This window comes from Pantherophis guttatus, chromosome 2 (assembly GCF_059756535.1).
Source record: "Pantherophis guttatus breed Tessera chromosome 2, ASM5975653v1, whole genome shotgun sequence".
Lineage (NCBI taxonomy): Eukaryota > Metazoa > Chordata > Lepidosauria > Squamata > Colubridae > Pantherophis > Pantherophis guttatus.
This window is the reverse complement of record NC_142064.1, coordinates 88,405,091-88,422,794: the sequence shown is the minus strand read 5'-3', so window position 1 is coordinate 88,422,794 and position 17,704 is coordinate 88,405,091. Positions and strand designations below refer to the sequence as shown.

Sequence of the window (17,704 nt, the reverse complement as noted above, 5' to 3'; positions counted from 1 at the left end):
AGTTCATATCAATAATGACTACACAATGCATCCTTATTTACAACTAGTCTGGAGAGTCCTTGATGGTCTCTGACCTTAATTGTTTGCTTTCAGGCATTTCATTACCTGACTAGGTTATACGTTCAATGTTAGAAGAAAGTGGGGTTTGTGTTCTATTTATATATAGTAGGTGGCCAGAGCAAATCTCACTCCCTTCTAGTACTGAAGATGTTACCTAGTTGAGTAAAAAAACATCCTCAGGAAAACAACCAAGCTCAGAGAGTACCAAGGACTCCACAGTTCAACCCTGAGCTATGTATATTGTCTTCTATTGGTTATAACTACTCTAAATTATGTTGAGTGCAGTGGTGCTTACTTCCATGTAATGTGTACACCAGTGGTGAAATCCAAATTTCTTTACTACCGGTTCTGTGGGCGTGGCTTGGTGGGCATGGCATGGCTTGGTGGGTGTGGTTTGATGGGCGTGGCAGGGGAAGGCTACTGCACAATCTCCATTCCCACCACACTCCTGGGGGAAGGATATTGCACAATCTCCATTCCCACCCCAGTTGGGGCCAGCCAGAAGTGGTATTTGCCGGTTCTTCGAACTACTCAAAATTTCCACTACCGGTTCTCCGAACTGCTCAAAATTTCCGCTACCGGTTCTCCAGAACCTGTCAGACCCTGCTGGATTTCACCCCAGGTGTACACGTTTGTGGTGTTCATTGTAAAGTGTATGGTTGTGATATTAAAATTTACTCCCCTTTTAAAACTAAGCAGTTTTCTTATGTCTGCTGATGTAGCATATGCTGTAGTAAAATGATAGTGTAGCAAATGATCTGTTGTTTCTTCATAATGCTCTTTTTGTGAACCCAAGATTCATGATCCTGTTTTGGCAGAAATTATTATGGCCAAAATTGTCACTTTCCTTATGATTTTTGGGACCACTTTTTTTTAAACCAGGATGAATAATTCACTTTGTGTTACTAGCTGGCTAAAATAATTAGCATTGTATTTGCATCCAATTATGCCCAGAAGAGTAAGCATAGTATCTTTCAAAATATTTATTGTGCCTTCACTTGGCTGGAATTGTGATTTATTTACTTTTTTACTGTGGAAATATTAAATCCTTCCAAATGAATAGTTTTCTTTCCAATACGACAGGCCATGATCCAGCACAAACATAAATGGCCTTTAATTCACCAGGATCAGCAAACATCAATGCAATTATATCTATGGAATTTTTGTGATTATGATACAGCAATTCCTCAACTGGCATTCCTAAATTGTGCCTTGGAGTTGCAGCCAATTCTGTTCATAGAGAAGTTTGCTTGCAAGATAAGACTAAATAGAAAGGATGTTTATACTATATATTGTTAAAGTTTGCAACTGGCAACAGCTACCACTTAGAAATTGATTCATTATATTCATAAAAAATGGCTGTCAATGGCTGTTGGGCATAACGTATAAGTAATACCTCCAGGAGGTCAGGTCCTGAAGATGAAACTCAAATACTTTGGCCACCTAATGAGAAGGAAGGACTCACTGGAGAAGAGCCTAATGCTGGGAAAGATTGAGAGCAAAGGAAGAAAGGGACGGCAGAGAATGAAATGGCTGGATGGAGTCACTGAAGCAGTAGGCGTGAGCTTAAATGGACTCCAGAAGATGGTAGAGGACAGGAAGGCCTGGAGGAACATTGTCCATTGGGTCACAATGGGTCGGACACGATTTCGCAACTAACAACAACAAAATACTTCCAGGATTAGCCTACTGATCAGAAAGCTGGTTGGTTTCCAGGATCATCTTGTTGACCATTATGGGAAACAAGCTTGTGGACTGTATAGGTCTTTGATTTGAATCAAGAAGACTTTTCATACACTTTACTTTGAACCAAGAGGCATGCCAAGATCAGTGATTTATTCATAAACACAAAAACAGCTTTTGTTCTGAGAGGAGGAATCGAGCCTTTATATTTCAAGTGGGAGACAACTCAAGAAGAAGAGTCAACTGCTTCTTGCATCAGGTCTTGATATTTATAGTACCATTTATAGTATGGTAGTATTTATAGTATTTATAGTATCATTTCACTCTTCTATAGTATCCAATATGGAATCGTTCTAAGACAGGGATGGGGAACTCCTGGCCAAAGATGCTTATATATTTATTTATCATTTTTAAAAAAGAAAAAAGTACAGAAACAAGCAAAAAGAGAAAAGAAAAAATGAATAACTGGTACAGAAATATATGTTATCAAGGGTTATAGTTTTGTTGTTGTTAGTTGTGAAGTTATGTCCGACCCATCGTGACCCTGTGGACAATGTTCCTCCAGGCCTTCCTGTCTTCTACCATCCTCTGGAGTCCATTTAAACTCATGCCTACTGCTTCAGTGACTCCATCCAGCCACCTCTGTCGTCCCCTTCTTCTTTTGCCCTCAATCTTTCCCAGCATTAGGCTCTTCTCCAGTGAGTCCTTCCTTCTCATTAGGTGGCCAAAGTATTTGAGTTTCATCTTCAGGATGTGGCCTTCTAAAGAGCAGTCAAGGTTATAGTTAGTAGATAGTATATCTTTGATTGGTAGAAATTAATAACTAAAAATATGAAATTATTGTTCAGTACATTAAATTATTTTAACAATGTAAATAATAATTTCAAAACTCTGAGTTTAGGGCCTGGTTATTTATGGGACCGCCTGCTGCCTCAAACAGCCTCCCACCAGCCGGTATGCTCTCACAGAGAGAGACTCCTCCAGGTGCCGTCGGCCAAACAATGTCAGCTGGTGGCCCCCAGGGGGAGAGCCTTCTCTGTGGGGGCATCTACTATCTGGAACGAGCTCCCCCCGGAGATACAGAAGATCCCGGATCTACGCACCTTCTGCCGCGCTCTCAAGACCTTTTTATTTCACCAGGCTGATCTGGCCTAACCTCTCCCATTCTCTTTTTAATGTAAATTTTAATGTAAATTTTAATTTGTTCTTAACCTGGGGTTTTAAATTTGTCTTGGGCTAAATTGATTTAATTCAATTTTACTTCTGCTCTTAAATTTTTGTATTCTATGTGTTTTATCTTGTGCCTGTTCACCGCCCTGAGTCCTTCGGGAGTAGGGCGGTATATAAATCAAATAAAATGAAAAAATGAAAAAATGAGCTCAGTGCTTAAATCTCCACTATTTGTTTAAAAATACAAAAAGAAAGAGGGGGGAAAAACACGACTAAAAACATTATAGATAAATGTTTCTAACTTGTAACTTGTATTCCAACAAATTGTGTCAGATTGTTGATATACCATCATTCCAAATAAACAGACTACATGGCCAATTATAAAAATTGCTGAGAGATTACTTTGGCAACATTTGAAAGGCCATGGGTTCCTGTTCCTTGTGTAAAACAAATTTCTCCATACAACCAAAGCATGTTTATGTCTCTGAGCAATAAATATTAATTGTATTGCAATCAAGATCTTTCAACCAAGTGCCGGCATTTTGTCTGCATGTGTTATTTCCTTTCCTGAAAAAACGAATGCTATGCTGGAAACTATAGCAAAGAGACTGTAGGATTGTGGACTTTTTTTGACTAATTCCTTTGATGTAGCATTTTTTTAAAAGTATAAAATCCGTCTCTAGTCAAAACTGTGAGCAGGAGCCAAAGCAGCTGGCTCTAAAAGAGAGAAAGTTATTTTGCCTAATCCATGGCCTTCAGTCTTTGGCAGACTTCCCTGGGAACCAATTAAATAGAAGATATAATTATTCTTATCACAAGGTAGGATGGAGCGAACAACTGGGTTTTTTTTAATAGTGGTAAACACTGGGTGGTTAGCCAAAGAATCTCAAACCTGGCTTACCTATTTCAGAGCCATCATTATCTTACCCACCCAATGAGAGGCAGAGTGTTGGGTTCTTTTTGCCAAGCATCTATCTATCTATTGCCATTATGTAAAAATCATGCCTTTGTCCTTAGAAAAATTGCCATTCTTATCATGAAGGTTTCATTCAAAAGGCTACTTACAGAATGTGAATGCTTTGCCTAACCAAGCAGGAAGGGTTCCCTTATATAAAACATATTACACCACAAGAGCAGGTCCACATGTGAAAGCCCAATTAAACTGATTTATTGCTAAAAAGCCTATGCAGAGGAATCTTCTCAACTAGCTTCTCAATTATCCAGAAATTAATGAATCAGGAAGAGGCAAGTTTCAGGTGCCCATGAGGCAGCTGTCAAAATTCCCAAGGATCACCAATTATGCATCATTGGAATTTAGGATGATACCATCGACCATGGTATCCTACTGCAGCGACTCGTGAGATTGGGGATGGGAGGCACTGTCTTGCAGTGGTTCTCCTCCTACCTCTCAGGTCGCTTGCAGTTTGTATGGGCGGGGGTGGCAGAGGTCCACCCCGAGGCACCTAACTTCTGGGTTCCTCAGGGGTCGGTTCTTTCCCCCTTGCTCTTTAACATCTATATGAAGCCATATAGGTGAGATCATTCGTGGCTTTGGGGTGAGATATCATCAATATGCTGATGATACTCAGTTATACATCTCCACCCCAGACCACCCTAGAGATGCCCTTTCCGTGATGTCCTGTTGTCTGGAGGCGGTGCAGGCCTGGATGGGTAGGAACAGACTCAAACTCAACCCCTCCAGGACTGAGTGGCTGTGGATACCGGCATCTCGGGTTTCAGAGGTCCCATCACTTCTGATGGGTAAGGAAAAACTTGCCCCCGTTGTTAAGGCTTGCAACTTGGGTGTCCTCCTGGATGCTCGGTTGTCCCTAGAAGACCACCTGACAGCCATGACCAGGGGGGGCCTTCGCACAGGTTCGCCTGGTGCGCCAGTTGCGCCCTTTTCTAGACCAAAATGACCTTTGCACTGTCACTCATGCCCTGGTTACTTCCCGCTTGGATTACTGCAATTCCCTCTACATGGGACTACCCTTGAGGTGCACCCGGAGGCTCCAGCTGATCCAAAATGCGGGCGCGCGGGTTGTAATGGAAGCCCCTCGTTACTCCCATATAACACCTCTCCTACGCGAACTGCACTGGTTACCAGTGGTCCTCCGGGTCCGCTTCAAGGTACTAGTCCTCACCTATAAGACCCTTCATGATTTAGGTCCGGTATATTTTCAGGACCTTCTCCTGCCTGCTTCCCACCATCCTGTTCGCTCACATAGGGTTGCTCTCCTCAGAGTACCATCAGCGAGCCAATGCCGTCTGTCGACATCTAGGGGGAGGGCATTCTCTGTGTGCGCTCCCACACTCTGGAATGAGTTACCTACCGAGCTCCGTATGGCTCCTGATCTCCGCTCCTTCCGTCATGACCTGAAGACTTGGCTGTTCAAACAAATGGGCTGACTATGATTCTAGGTTTTAATATTTTATTATTTATTACTTATTTGGTTTTAAGGGGATTTTATTGTTGCATGCTTTTTAACTTGTGTTCGCCACCCTGAGTCCTTCGGGAGAAAGGCGGCATATAAATACATGGAATAAATAAATAAATAAATAAATAAATAAATAAATAAATAAATAAATATGGTTTCTCCATAGGGAGGCCCTGTTGTCACAGTTCATGCATTGTTTTTTATCACCACCACCACATGTTTTAAAATTTACATGAACATGGCAATTGTAGGAATTTAAAAATTGTCAGATAACTAGATTGTCACATCAGAGATATTTTTATGTAATCTGGTATTTGTATCAAACATACAGCAGATGAGAAAGTTGTACAACTATTTGTAAGGCGACAAGAACGCATCAGATACTTTTGATATATTTGTCAGCATATTTTTTTCCTTTTTACCTTTTATGTACACTGAGAGCATATGCACCAAAGAAAAATTCCTTGTGTGTCTATTCTATTCTATTCTATTCTATTCTATTCTATTCTATTCTATTCTATTCTATTCTACCAGAGTGGACTTTTTATATTTAATATTAGTATGAATGATGTATTCACTATTTATTTCTTTTCTCTTTTTTTGTACACATGGTTTTATATTGAGGCGTGGTGGCACAGTGATTAGAATGCAGTATTGCAGCCTGACTCTGCTCACTGTCACAAATTCAATCCTGACCAGCTCAAGGTTGACTCAGCCTTCCATCCTTCCGAGGTTGGTAAAAGGAGGAGCCAGATTGTTGGGGGCAATATGCTGACACTATAAACCGCTTAGAGAGGGCTGTGAAGCACTCCTTATAAAAGTCTAAGTGCTATTGCTATCGCTATTTTTATTAGTATCAGATGGTTGTTAGTTTGTTTCTTTTCTTTTTTCTTTATTTTGTATTTTAACTTTGGGTGGGGGGAATTTAAAATATAGGAGAAAAAGTAAAATGGCAATTGTACAGGGCAGTGTATTACCAGATGTTAGTTGTATATTGGAGAACTGTTTGTATAATCAGAGTAGGGATCCATCTATTACTCAATATTAATGAGGTTTAAGGATTCCGTGATCTAATTCAAAATTAGGCTTTTTTAGTTTAATTATGATACAGGAAAGGAGAATTTTAATAGATGCTCTTAAATTAGGCAGAAAGGCTATCTGCCCACTAATCAGTAGTGGGTTGCTCCTGGTTCTGTCCGGTTCTTTAGAACCAGTAGTAAAAGTGGCGGGAGGCTCCGCCCACCCGCCCGGACGCCACAATTGACAATCTGTGCATGTGCACAACGCTCCTGTTGCGAACCGGTAGTAAAGGTAAGTAGAACCCACCCCTGCCGCTAATATTCATGCATTTTAACCATGCTTAACTATTACTATGCGGTTCAGGAACATCACTATTCTAGTTTGTTCCTTTTGTTCTTTAGTAAAAACCTGTTTTAAAAGGTCTGTTCAGAAGTAGCTTTCTTTGAGAAATGAGAATACACCTGGCAAGCAAGCACATCAGCAAGAAAATCTTATTTCAGTTCTGAATGCTGACTTTCCCCCAAAAGATTGACCACGAATTACATGCAGGTAGTCCTCACTTACAACTATAACTGGGACTGAAACACCATCACTAAGTGATGAGATTGTTAAGTGAGTCACGCACGATTTTACAACCTATTTTGCTAGGGTTGTTAAGTGAATTCAGCTTCCCCCATTGACTTTGTTTGTTGGGAGGAAGTTCCCTGGGAAGGTAGCAAATAGCAATCACGTGACCCCAGGATGCTGCAACCATCATAAGTACATGCCAGTTGCTAAGCACATGAATTTTGATCATGTGACTGCAAGGACACTGGAATAGTCATAAGTGCAAGGACTGTTCATAAGTCGCTTTTTTCACCATTATAATTTTCAAAAAGCCATTAAACTTTTTATTTAATGGTCATAAGTCGAGGACTGCCTGTAATGTAACAGCAGTTCTCTAAATTAAAATCTCCTTCAAGTTGAGCTTAGTTCCTGCTGATTATATGAACGAGCGGTCCAGATTTCTTGGCAACAATATGGAAGTGATATGCAATTGTCTTCTTCTATTTTTTTAAACATTTTCTAATCTATAGGTCAAAGATTCCCTGATGATCTCTCAACCAAGCATTAATCTTGCTTGACCTTTTAAAGATCAGCTTAGATTGGCTAGGTGATTATCTTCTCTAGTAACTGCAAAACCAAAACATTTATGCAGCCAATTTCTTTTTCTATTAGTCTTCTTATTCTACCCAGCAGTCTTTTGTTTTTAAAAAGATTGCTTATTGTTCTTTCTTATCTTGTGGGACCTTTGTCGGTACAAAATTAGATCTCTTAGAATGCATTCCTAAATCTATGTAGCTCATAAACCTCCTAGAATTGCGATAATAACCCATTCTCCATGTAAGCCACACTTGGAAGGAGCATTCTTTTGACTAACCAATTCAAAAGAGTGCAAAAGAGGGGGAATTAGAAACATTACATGACTGATGCCAATCAGGACAACATAAGAACTGTACAGTTACTTCAACGAGTAGTGGCTGATTTTGGGATGGTTATTAGTTTTGTCTTTTAGCTTGACACTCTGGGTTGAGGCCCTCTTAATGTCTCCAGAAGGTAAAGGTAAATGTAAAGTTTACCTCGCACATATGTGCTAGTCGTTCCCGACTCTAGGGGGCAGTGCTCATCTCTGTTTCAAAGCCAAAGAGCCAGCGCTGTCCAAAGACGTTCCATGGTCATGTGGCAGCATGACTAAATGCCAAAGGCGCACGGAACACTGTTACCTTCCCACCAAAGGTGGTCCCTATTTTTCTACTTGTATTTTTTACATGCTTTTAAACTGCTAGGTTGGCAGAAGCTGGGACAAGTAATGGGAGCTCACCCTGTTACGCGGCACTAGGGATTCGAACCGCTGAACTGCCGACCTTTCGATCGACAAGCTCAGCATTTTAGCCACTAAGCCACCACATCCCTTCTCCAGAAGAGAACCCACTTAACTTTTCTTGGGCCTAGAGCAGGAGTGAACAATTATGGTCTCTTTATAATCGGTGGTCTTAAACTCTCAGAATTCCTGAGCCAGCGTGGTTGACTCGGGAATTTCAAGAGTTAAAATCCAGAGGTTGTAAAAGGGCCATAGTTGCCGACCCCGGGCCTAAAATCTCGGAGTGCAAGAAATTTGTCTTTCTTCTGCAAAAGCAACCTGATTTTAAGGCAGTTATATCTTTGAACAACATTGTACCCCGTTGAAAGATATTAACTTTCTTAAAAGAAAAGGACAAGAGGGAAAAGATTTGGCTTCTATTTTTTTCTGGCAATCGATGGAATGGGAAGAGTTAATAGGATGCTGCTTAACGGATTCTCTTGTCACTCAATACGTCTCCGCTCTAGCTTCCAATTTTATGCCTCAAAATATACAAACAAACTGGCATGACCTGCGTAGAACAGGCTTTTGTGCGTACTTTACAGCCTTTCATGAAAAAAAATTGTGTTTTCTTTGAACCGTTTATCAAGGAATATGAAAAATTCTGCCACGTTGGTTCTGTGACAATTCAATCACATGCAGGGCAGCCTTTCTTCTTGAAGTTCTCAAGAGCTCCATATAACATCTCTGGCTCTGTTCTGGGTTTCTGGAAATTCCTTGATCAGATTTAAGAGGACTACATTTTTTAGCAACAGATTATTTCTTTATTTCCGTTCCAAAGCCAGCTTTGAGGAGACCATGAGGAGATCATTTTCATTTTATTTGGAGGTGGGGGAGATGCACATTTGTTTTCGCCTCTTAAACACCTTCAGATCTAGCCTCGGACTATTATCTTTGACAAGATTAAAGTGGAAATCCAAGCTGATTGATTCACTCTGTAATCCAACTTCACTTTACCACTGAATATTTTCCAATTGGGAGAACAGCCAGGAGAAATCCTATCTCTGAACGATTAAAAGCAGACTTAACATTATTTAAGCAAATGTAGCATGAGAGGGTAAGACCTATAAACCATCGCCGAGAAGGACTTCTCCCTTCTGTTGAAAATAATCTCTAAAATATATACTTTTTCCTCCAGTGGCAGAATGCATTGCTCATTTTATTGAGTCATAAGGGATTTTTTTTCCCCTCTTGTCAGCATCCTGAAATGTTGTACTTCACACTTTCGTACATGTGGACTGTGAGTGGCTGTGCCTACTGACCCCTTGAATGTAGAGAGCATTAGCCCTATAATATTTTAGACAGAATATAAATATAATATTTTAGACAGAAAATCAATGTTGTGAATCTGCACAAGAAAATGGCACAGATTGTTCTTTTGCTAAATCTAAGTTCCAGTTATAAGATCTTTAGGAAAGTCTTCTAAAGACACTAGCAAAGTTGCAATGCGTTGATTGCTGCTGGTTTGTTATAAAGGTGCTCAGTTGCTGATTTTCATGGGTCATCAAATGTGACCCATTCATTTTGGGTGGCAATTAACCATGATCACAAGCACATGCTGGCTACATTCACATTTGAAATGGATAGTCACAAGTTCCTTGGGGAGAGTGGAACTAGCTTCAGGTGGTATTAGATATGAGTACATGTATTGATTTCCATTTCTCTTGGTTTCTCATTTTTGTCAATATGTCTGATTTGGCTTGTCAAGCTTGAGAAATGTTTTGCTTCAGAGTCAAATGTAGTCAAATGTATATTTTTGGTGCGACTGTTTCTCCTACTACTTTTTTATCTGCAGTTTGGTCTGATATATATATATATAGTTTCTTCATATATATTTTTCCCCAAAACTAATGTACATTGTTTTACTTATTGTAATTTAATTTGCAGAACATACAAGGTTTTAGATTGGTGATGTAGATGTAGATGTAGATATAATGTCAGTGTGTGAGAGTTCATGAATTAGAATAGACATGGTAATAGGTCAGCCAATATAGATAGATAGATAGATAGATAGATAGATAGATAGATAGATAGATAGATATAGATAGAGATAGATAGAGATAGATATATAGATATATAGATAGATGTGTGTGTGTGTGTGTGCGCGCGCGCGCTTCTGTGATTCTATAGCTTCTGTGATTATTGATTCTGTACTTCTGGGTTCTGAGTTCTGGCGTCTGCTGTATGGTATTGTATGTAAAGAAGTTTCTTATATAAATGAATCCTGCTGAATTGTTTATTTGTGTGCTGGTTGGATTGCTGCAAACTCTAACATATGAGTACTCGTTCCTAAACTGCAGTGCAACATTTGAGAACTGAGAATTTGAAATCATGATTAAATTTAAGTTGGTGAATTGACTCAAAAAGACAAAATTTTAAGATCAAACTGCACACATTTCTTCCCTTTGTTAATGAGTAAGGCAGTCTCAAAGACAAAAGAGGAATCACAAAGTTTCATTGAACAAAATCTACAGTTTTCCATCTTTCTCAATGGTCTTTGATTACTGCATTATTAAGTTCCTATCTTCATTTTTGTTAGATTTGATGATGGAAGAGACGGACACAGCTCTTTCAGTGACAACAGCTCTTTATTAGTAGACCAGTACAACCCAACAACCTGCTTGTCTGGCAGTGTCCCCTTTTATAGAGGGCTGCCAGACAGCTTAACCAATGAGCTTCAAGTATTTTCCCGCCGTTTTGGAGGACCTGAGTGAAGCCTATGACTCACTCCTTATATGGTACATAACAATTTTTATGTCAGGCCTGGAAGCCATCTTTTGTATTGGGCCTTCAGACCTGCCACATTTACTACTGTGGGAAATTGAGAGGTGGGATTGGATAGCACATGGGGATATATAATCATAATAACATTCCTTTCTCAGGAGTTCAAGGACATCTTGCCCTGAACCTGGGAACCTGGAACTGGAAGGCATCTCCAGTTGGGACAGTGCTCTGATTGGACCATGTGATGGGCTTGTGGATGTTGGGTAGGGACTTGAACATTCCTTAGGGTGGGGAGAACCCTGGAAGCTTTCAGGTTCGGGTTTCTCCAGATGAACCAATATGACATCTCTAATAAAATGTAACTTTGAGGAAATCCAAACTTCGGAGTTTTCTTTCATTGGGGGTGTTACTTGGAACACTGACATTTTTACTTATCACAATGGCTTTATGCTGCTGCTCTTGTAATTACCATGCCAAAAACTGGGAGGGGAAAAAAATGCTCCAGGGAGCTGGAAGTCCAGACAAAAATCTTTCTTTTACTACAGAGTCATGTTTACCAGCACATATTACTTGCATTCATATTTTATGAGTATATTGGAAATTGCTAAACTGCAGAACAGAATTCAAGATGCAGGAAATCTTCGAGCCAAGCCAGGTGTTCTGTGGCAATCAAATCAAAGGAGAAAGACAGCCTTAGAGGACCAATGCTGATCTGGAAAATGGATGCAGGGTGCCATCTAATGGTCTTTCAGAAAGAGCTCGCTATGCTCCAAAGGATACTGCATGTATTGCTTTAAAAAAAAGGATTAGACCCAAGTCAGATTGTTCATCCTTGCAATCACAAAAAATAATTGCACTAATTGCAGGAAAGGTTAACTGAGTTCTTATCACTCTGCCCAACCACTGTTTTGTTTTGTTTTTAACAAATCACAGTTTGTGGGAATGGAAGAGGAAGGTACTGATCTTATAGCAAGAGTTAGCCATGTTAGTTTCATTAGATAATAAAAATTAGGACTTTACTATGTCAGCTGGATTAAATATGTTCATTTTACAATTCTATTTCAGAAAGAAAAATTGTTACAATCTGCTAAGTTATCATTATGAAGTTTAAATGTCTTTATTTCAGGTTGAAGAAAAGTTAGAAACAAATTAAAACTTGCAATCTGTCTGAATTCAGCATCAGAAACGCAATATAATATAGGTCTTAATAGAAATCTTTGAGACAACCTTTTTGCTTGCAAACTCCTTCAGCTTCAATACAATTTAAGCTTGTAACTTAAAATAGCCAGTCAAGATTTGAATATTGCAGTTCCTTTTAAATGTCCTCCAACAAAGAACTACTGCAAAACCACATTATTTATCCACATTTGCAAGGAGAAACATGAATAAATAATATATAATTCTTTACTAAAATGGCTGACTGTTCTTTTTTTTTTCCCCAGCTTTAAAAGCTTAAAATATTCATACTGATGAGGTTGGGGTGTCTTTGTCGCCTTTAAAAATGCTAAACAAGCCTGCGGCACGATCACAATCTGGTGCAAAGATAAGTTGCTTTCAAGGCAAATTCAGACAAGCCTTAAATTAATCAAAGAGAGGATGGTTAACTTTTTAAATATTTTTTTAAATCAACAATAGATGTCTCTTTGTGACATTTGGCAGGTTGCCTGCTTTACTCACTGCAAGGAGCAGAAGAATTTTAAGAAGGTCTAAATCAGCTTCCATTCAAAGAATTCCCAATTGAACATATCAGGCATTTATTTGGAAATCAATCTCGCTTTAAGAAAAAGCTTTGATGGAATTAATATTTAATTTTGGAGCAGATGGGTGGAAATGAAACAGTAGGTAGTCTAGAACCAGTAGGCTACCTCTTCTTGTTGTTCTCAGTCCTCACATTTTTCTGCCTCTGTGGATTTTTGCTGTTATATTAGAAGTAGTTGGTCTAGAGCAGGGGTCTGCAACCTTAAATACTCAAAGAGCCATTTGGACCCGTTTCCCACAGAAAAGAAAACACCGGGAGCCACAAAACCTGGGTGGGCATGGCCAACTCAATGTCACTCACTTCCACCAATCACATGACCCCCCCAGCCACGCCTACCTAGCCAGTCATTAGGGCAGAGAACCAGTTGTTAAAAAAACCCCGGGAACCACAAAATCATTTTGACATATCTCTCTCTCCCCTCCCTCTCTTCCTCTCTCTCTCTCTGTATCTCTCTCTGTCTCTGTCTCTCTCTTTATCCCCCTCATTCTGTTTCTCTCTGTCTCTACCCTGGCCGCTTCTCCATTCCCCGCCGTCGCCCTTATCTTCTCAGGCCAAGCAAGGAGTAACTGGGAGGGGAGGGTGAGGGGCGGGGCCAGCCAATGATAAGATCATCTGACAGGGAGCCACAGCAGAGGGCCCAAAGAGCCACATGCGGCTCTGGAGCCACAGGTTGCTGACCCCTGGTCTAGAGATGTCAAGTGTAGATAGAGAACTAACCCAGAAGTAAAAAAAAAAGGAAAAAAAAACAACTTGCAGGCCAAGGTTCCAAGTTTGATTGTTGGCATTTTCAGGTGTGGCTAGAAGAATCATACTTGATAACCTGGAGAGCTGAACTGGCCAGTATTATCAGCCATCTAGGCAAGGGGAGCCAGGAGCAGTGGTGAAATTCAATTTTTTTTACTAGCGGTTCTGTGGGCGTGGCTTGGTAGGTGTGGTGTGGCTTGGTGGGCATGGCTTGGTGGGCAGGGAAGGATACTGCAAAATCTTCATTCCCACCCCACTCCAGGGGAAGGATACTGCAAAATTCCCATTCCCACCCCCACTCTGGGGTCAGCCAGAGGTGGTATTTGCCGGTTCTCTGAACTACTCAAAATTCCCACTACCAGTTCTCCAGAACCTGTCAGAACCTGCTGGATTTCATCCCTGGCCAGGAGACTGATTTTCTATATAGCAACTTTATAAGTTCCTCAGGGAGGAGGAGAAGGAGGAATTGTTTTCCAGTGAAAAATCTTGCAGATTTTGACACACATACATTTTTGACACCCTGATGCCTTGATTTGTTGAATGCACAAGCTAAGAAGAAAGAGGTACTCAACTTTTAGAGAAAGCTTGAAGATACCTGAAATAGTTTGTAAGATTACCCACTATTTGTAAGAAAAGAGATTGAAAAGCTAACCAAAAATAAATAAATAAGATGAAGGGTTCCCATTTTTTCAAAAGGATCCCTTTCAAAAGGGAGAAGTAGTAACATTGGAGATTTTAACTGGGAAGATTAGATACGTGTATTGCATTTGCAGTTCCTCCTGAATGAAATGGTGGGATGGGGAATAAATGAAATTTCCTGGTAATGATCACTCATGTTATATGAGGCTATAGATGTATCTGAATTATCCTACCTTATATTTTAATGTTGGATTAAGATAAAGCCTACTTATTTAGTTCTGGGGGGAAAATCACCTACTACAATGCCACATACAATCTTGAGAAACTACTAAGTTGTTGCAAAGCTTTGATTTGATGAGGCATGTTTTACCATATTTCTTTGAAGGGGTGCTTTGCCTAAATCTTTTTTAAAGCTAAGTATTCCTTCAAAGATTTGCATGGGCCAGGGATTGATTGATTGATTGATTGATTTTGTCAAGCATGTATAAGATAACAGATATAAGTATAAACATGATTATGAATACAGGAAATGGATACCATTAAATGGGGACAGTAGGACAGTGATGGTAGGCATGTTGGTGCTCTTATGCACGCCCCTTACAGACCTCTTAGGAATGGGGTGAGGTCAACAGTAGACAGTCTAAGGTTAAAATTTTGGGGGTTTTGGGATGAAACCACAAAGTCAGGTAGTGCATTCCAGGCATTGACCACTCTGTTGCTGAAAGTTGTATTTTCTGCAATCAAGTTTGGAGCAGTTTACTTTAAGTTTGTATCTATTGTGTGCTCGTGTATTGTTGTGGTTGAAGCTGAAGTAGTCATTGACAGGTAGGACGTTGTAGCAGATAATTTTATGTACTATGCTTAGGTCAAAAGAGGAAAAACATTGTCTGTGGTATCGCTACATCCCTAAAATTGTTGGTGGCAGCTCAAAGTTAAATAAATGTAATGATGTTATTGCATTAGATTTCAATGAGGATATTATTGCATTAGATTTCAATGGGGATTTCAACATTATAAGTGGATTCAGACAACAATGGGGACATTTCAAGGTATTCTGGCATTTTTCTGTGACATTACATAAAATTATACCGTTCTCAGAGTAATTGGATGACATTTTGGGGGAGGGGAATAGCTGAAAGTTAGCAATTTCATGAGAAATTGAGCTTTTTTTAAAATTTGTTTTGATTTTATATGTAGACTGACCTCTCATAAAGTTGCTAGCTCCTGTTGTAAGTCACCTGAACTGGAGAGCTGAATAAATGTTTTTAAAAATCTCCCATCAGAGATATTAAATAATACTGTATGTTAATGCACATTTAAAATTAAATCAGAGTAATAAGTTTGAGTCAAAACATATTTATATCAGTGGAAGCACTCCAGCAATTTGGGGGGCCAAATTCTAGCTCAAGAACGCTGGTTTTCAATTTCTACAGATATTGCTTCACATGTATGAACTGAGCAAAATAAATGTTTATACACACATTTTAATTCCAATTGATATTCACTTTTGATGTTTAATCATTGAACCATTGAGGTAGAGACTGCCTTCCTATTCTCTGTCAGTATCAGTTTCAGGAAAATAAAAGAATCTTTTTCAAATGGAATAGCAGTTCACAGCATTTGGTTTACCGGTAGATGGGCTTGATTTGTTATGCAGCAAAAAAATCACAATACTGTCTTCTGTGATAATTCAAACTAAACAATCATGTCCAAACACCGTGAATGGCCTTAAGCTAAAGGCATTTACCGGTCCAGTATCTGATTTTTTTAATAGAAACAATGCTGCACAATGATTAGGTGGCCTAGCCCAGTGATGGGCTAACCTTTTCTGGATAGAGTGCTCAAAGGGCATGTGTGCACCCGTACCCCCAAAATGCAATGCATACATGGGCCCTGCGCATGCACCCCACCCCCGCCCCCTGCACATATGCACATGGCTCCCCTGCATGTGCCCCCCACATGCACTTTGCCCCTGCATGTGCCCCGCCCTCCATGCATGCACATATGCCCCCCATGTGCAACCCCCCACATGCGCCCCGCCCCTTGCACATGGACGGCAGAGACCCGAAGAACAGCTGGCCGCCGGGAGGCACACGCGCATGCATGGCAGAGCTGAGCTGGGGCGATTGCTCACGTGCCCACAGAGAGGGCGCTGCGTGTCACCTCTGGCACATGTGGCATAGGTTCGCCATCATGGGCCTAGAGAGTGGCATTTTGACATATATATTTTTAACATTTATATTTTAATGTAAATATATATACACACACATGCACACACACATACACATTGAACTGTGGTGGCACAGTGGTTAGAATGCAGGCTACTTCTGCTGGCTGCCAGCAGTTTGGCAGTTCGATTCTCACCGGCTCAGGGTTGACTCAGTCTTCCATCCTTCCGAGGTCGGTAAAATGAGGACCCAGATTGTTGGGGGCAATATGCTGACTCTGTAAACCGCTTAGAGAGGCTAAGAAGTGGTATAGAAGTCTAAGTGCTATTGCTATTGCTATTTTATTGTGTTTTATTAATCTAGATGAAATGCGAACGTATATTGCTAGTTCATGAATGATATGCCATACGTTAAATAAATCCAAACTAAGCTACTGCTTGATATCGGAGGTAACTTTCACAGAGTTCAGTCCTCAGAAAATTATTACATTGAATCCAGTGGGATTTACTCTCAGCCAATTCTAGTTACATTTAGTAGGACTACCTTATGAGTAAGCAATAATGAGATAAGGGCCAAGATTGCTGAGGGAGGAATCAAAGTTTCCCAGGCTGAAGATGGTTTTATGTAAACATATTTTAGCCTCTCAAAGCTACCAGGTTACCTGCCTAGTTGATTAGAAGAAGCTTAGAGTTTGGACTCATGTTATGGATTACGGTTATATGTTAGATGTTCAGTTAGATGTTGAACAGAATTTAGTACAACTGATAACAGAAAATGACCACTACTTTCCATTGTCCAAGTACTTCTGTTCCTTTGAGAGATTGACCAAAACCTCAGAGGCATACTAAGGATTTCTAAACCCTTTTAATGATGTTGATTTCTCAAAGCAAAGTTTCCACAAATGCTAGTTAGATGAATTATAGTTTCTTTTAATGGAATGTGTCACTGCAATGACAGCCAGTTTAGCATAGTACTTAAGATACCAGGCTAAAAACTGTGAGTTTTAGTCCTACCCAAAGTTATGTGGGTAACCTTGGGCCAGGCACTCTCTCTTAGCCCTTGGAAGGAGGCAGTGGCAAACCACTTCCAAAAAACCTTGCCAAGAAAATTGTAGCAACTAATCCATGCTGTCCCCATGAGTCAATACTATCACAAAAGCATAACAAGATTTTAAAAAATCACTGCATTGCAGTCAAGGGTATAGATGATAGTCTTGTAGAATTCATGGCCATCACCATTTTAATCCTGTAGTTCAGGACTATAACAGACATTACAAGGTGTTTATTGATTTAAATAGTGTTATCTCATATACATTAAATGAGCTTACCTCTCTGCTTTTATACAAAGACTCTGAATACTTAACACACAAATGATGGTAGGTAAGAGAAATTGGATTTGA

The 17,704-nt window shown here is 39.9% G+C and overlaps 1 protein-coding gene across 2 annotated transcripts in view; it reads left to right on the top strand.

The window, feature by feature from the left end:
* The window catches only part of GRIN3A (glutamate ionotropic receptor NMDA type subunit 3A), a 142,867-nt gene that overhangs the window by 53,784 nt on the left and 71,379 nt on the right, over positions 1 to 17,704 (top strand). The gene's annotated exons all lie outside the window — the stretch shown is intronic.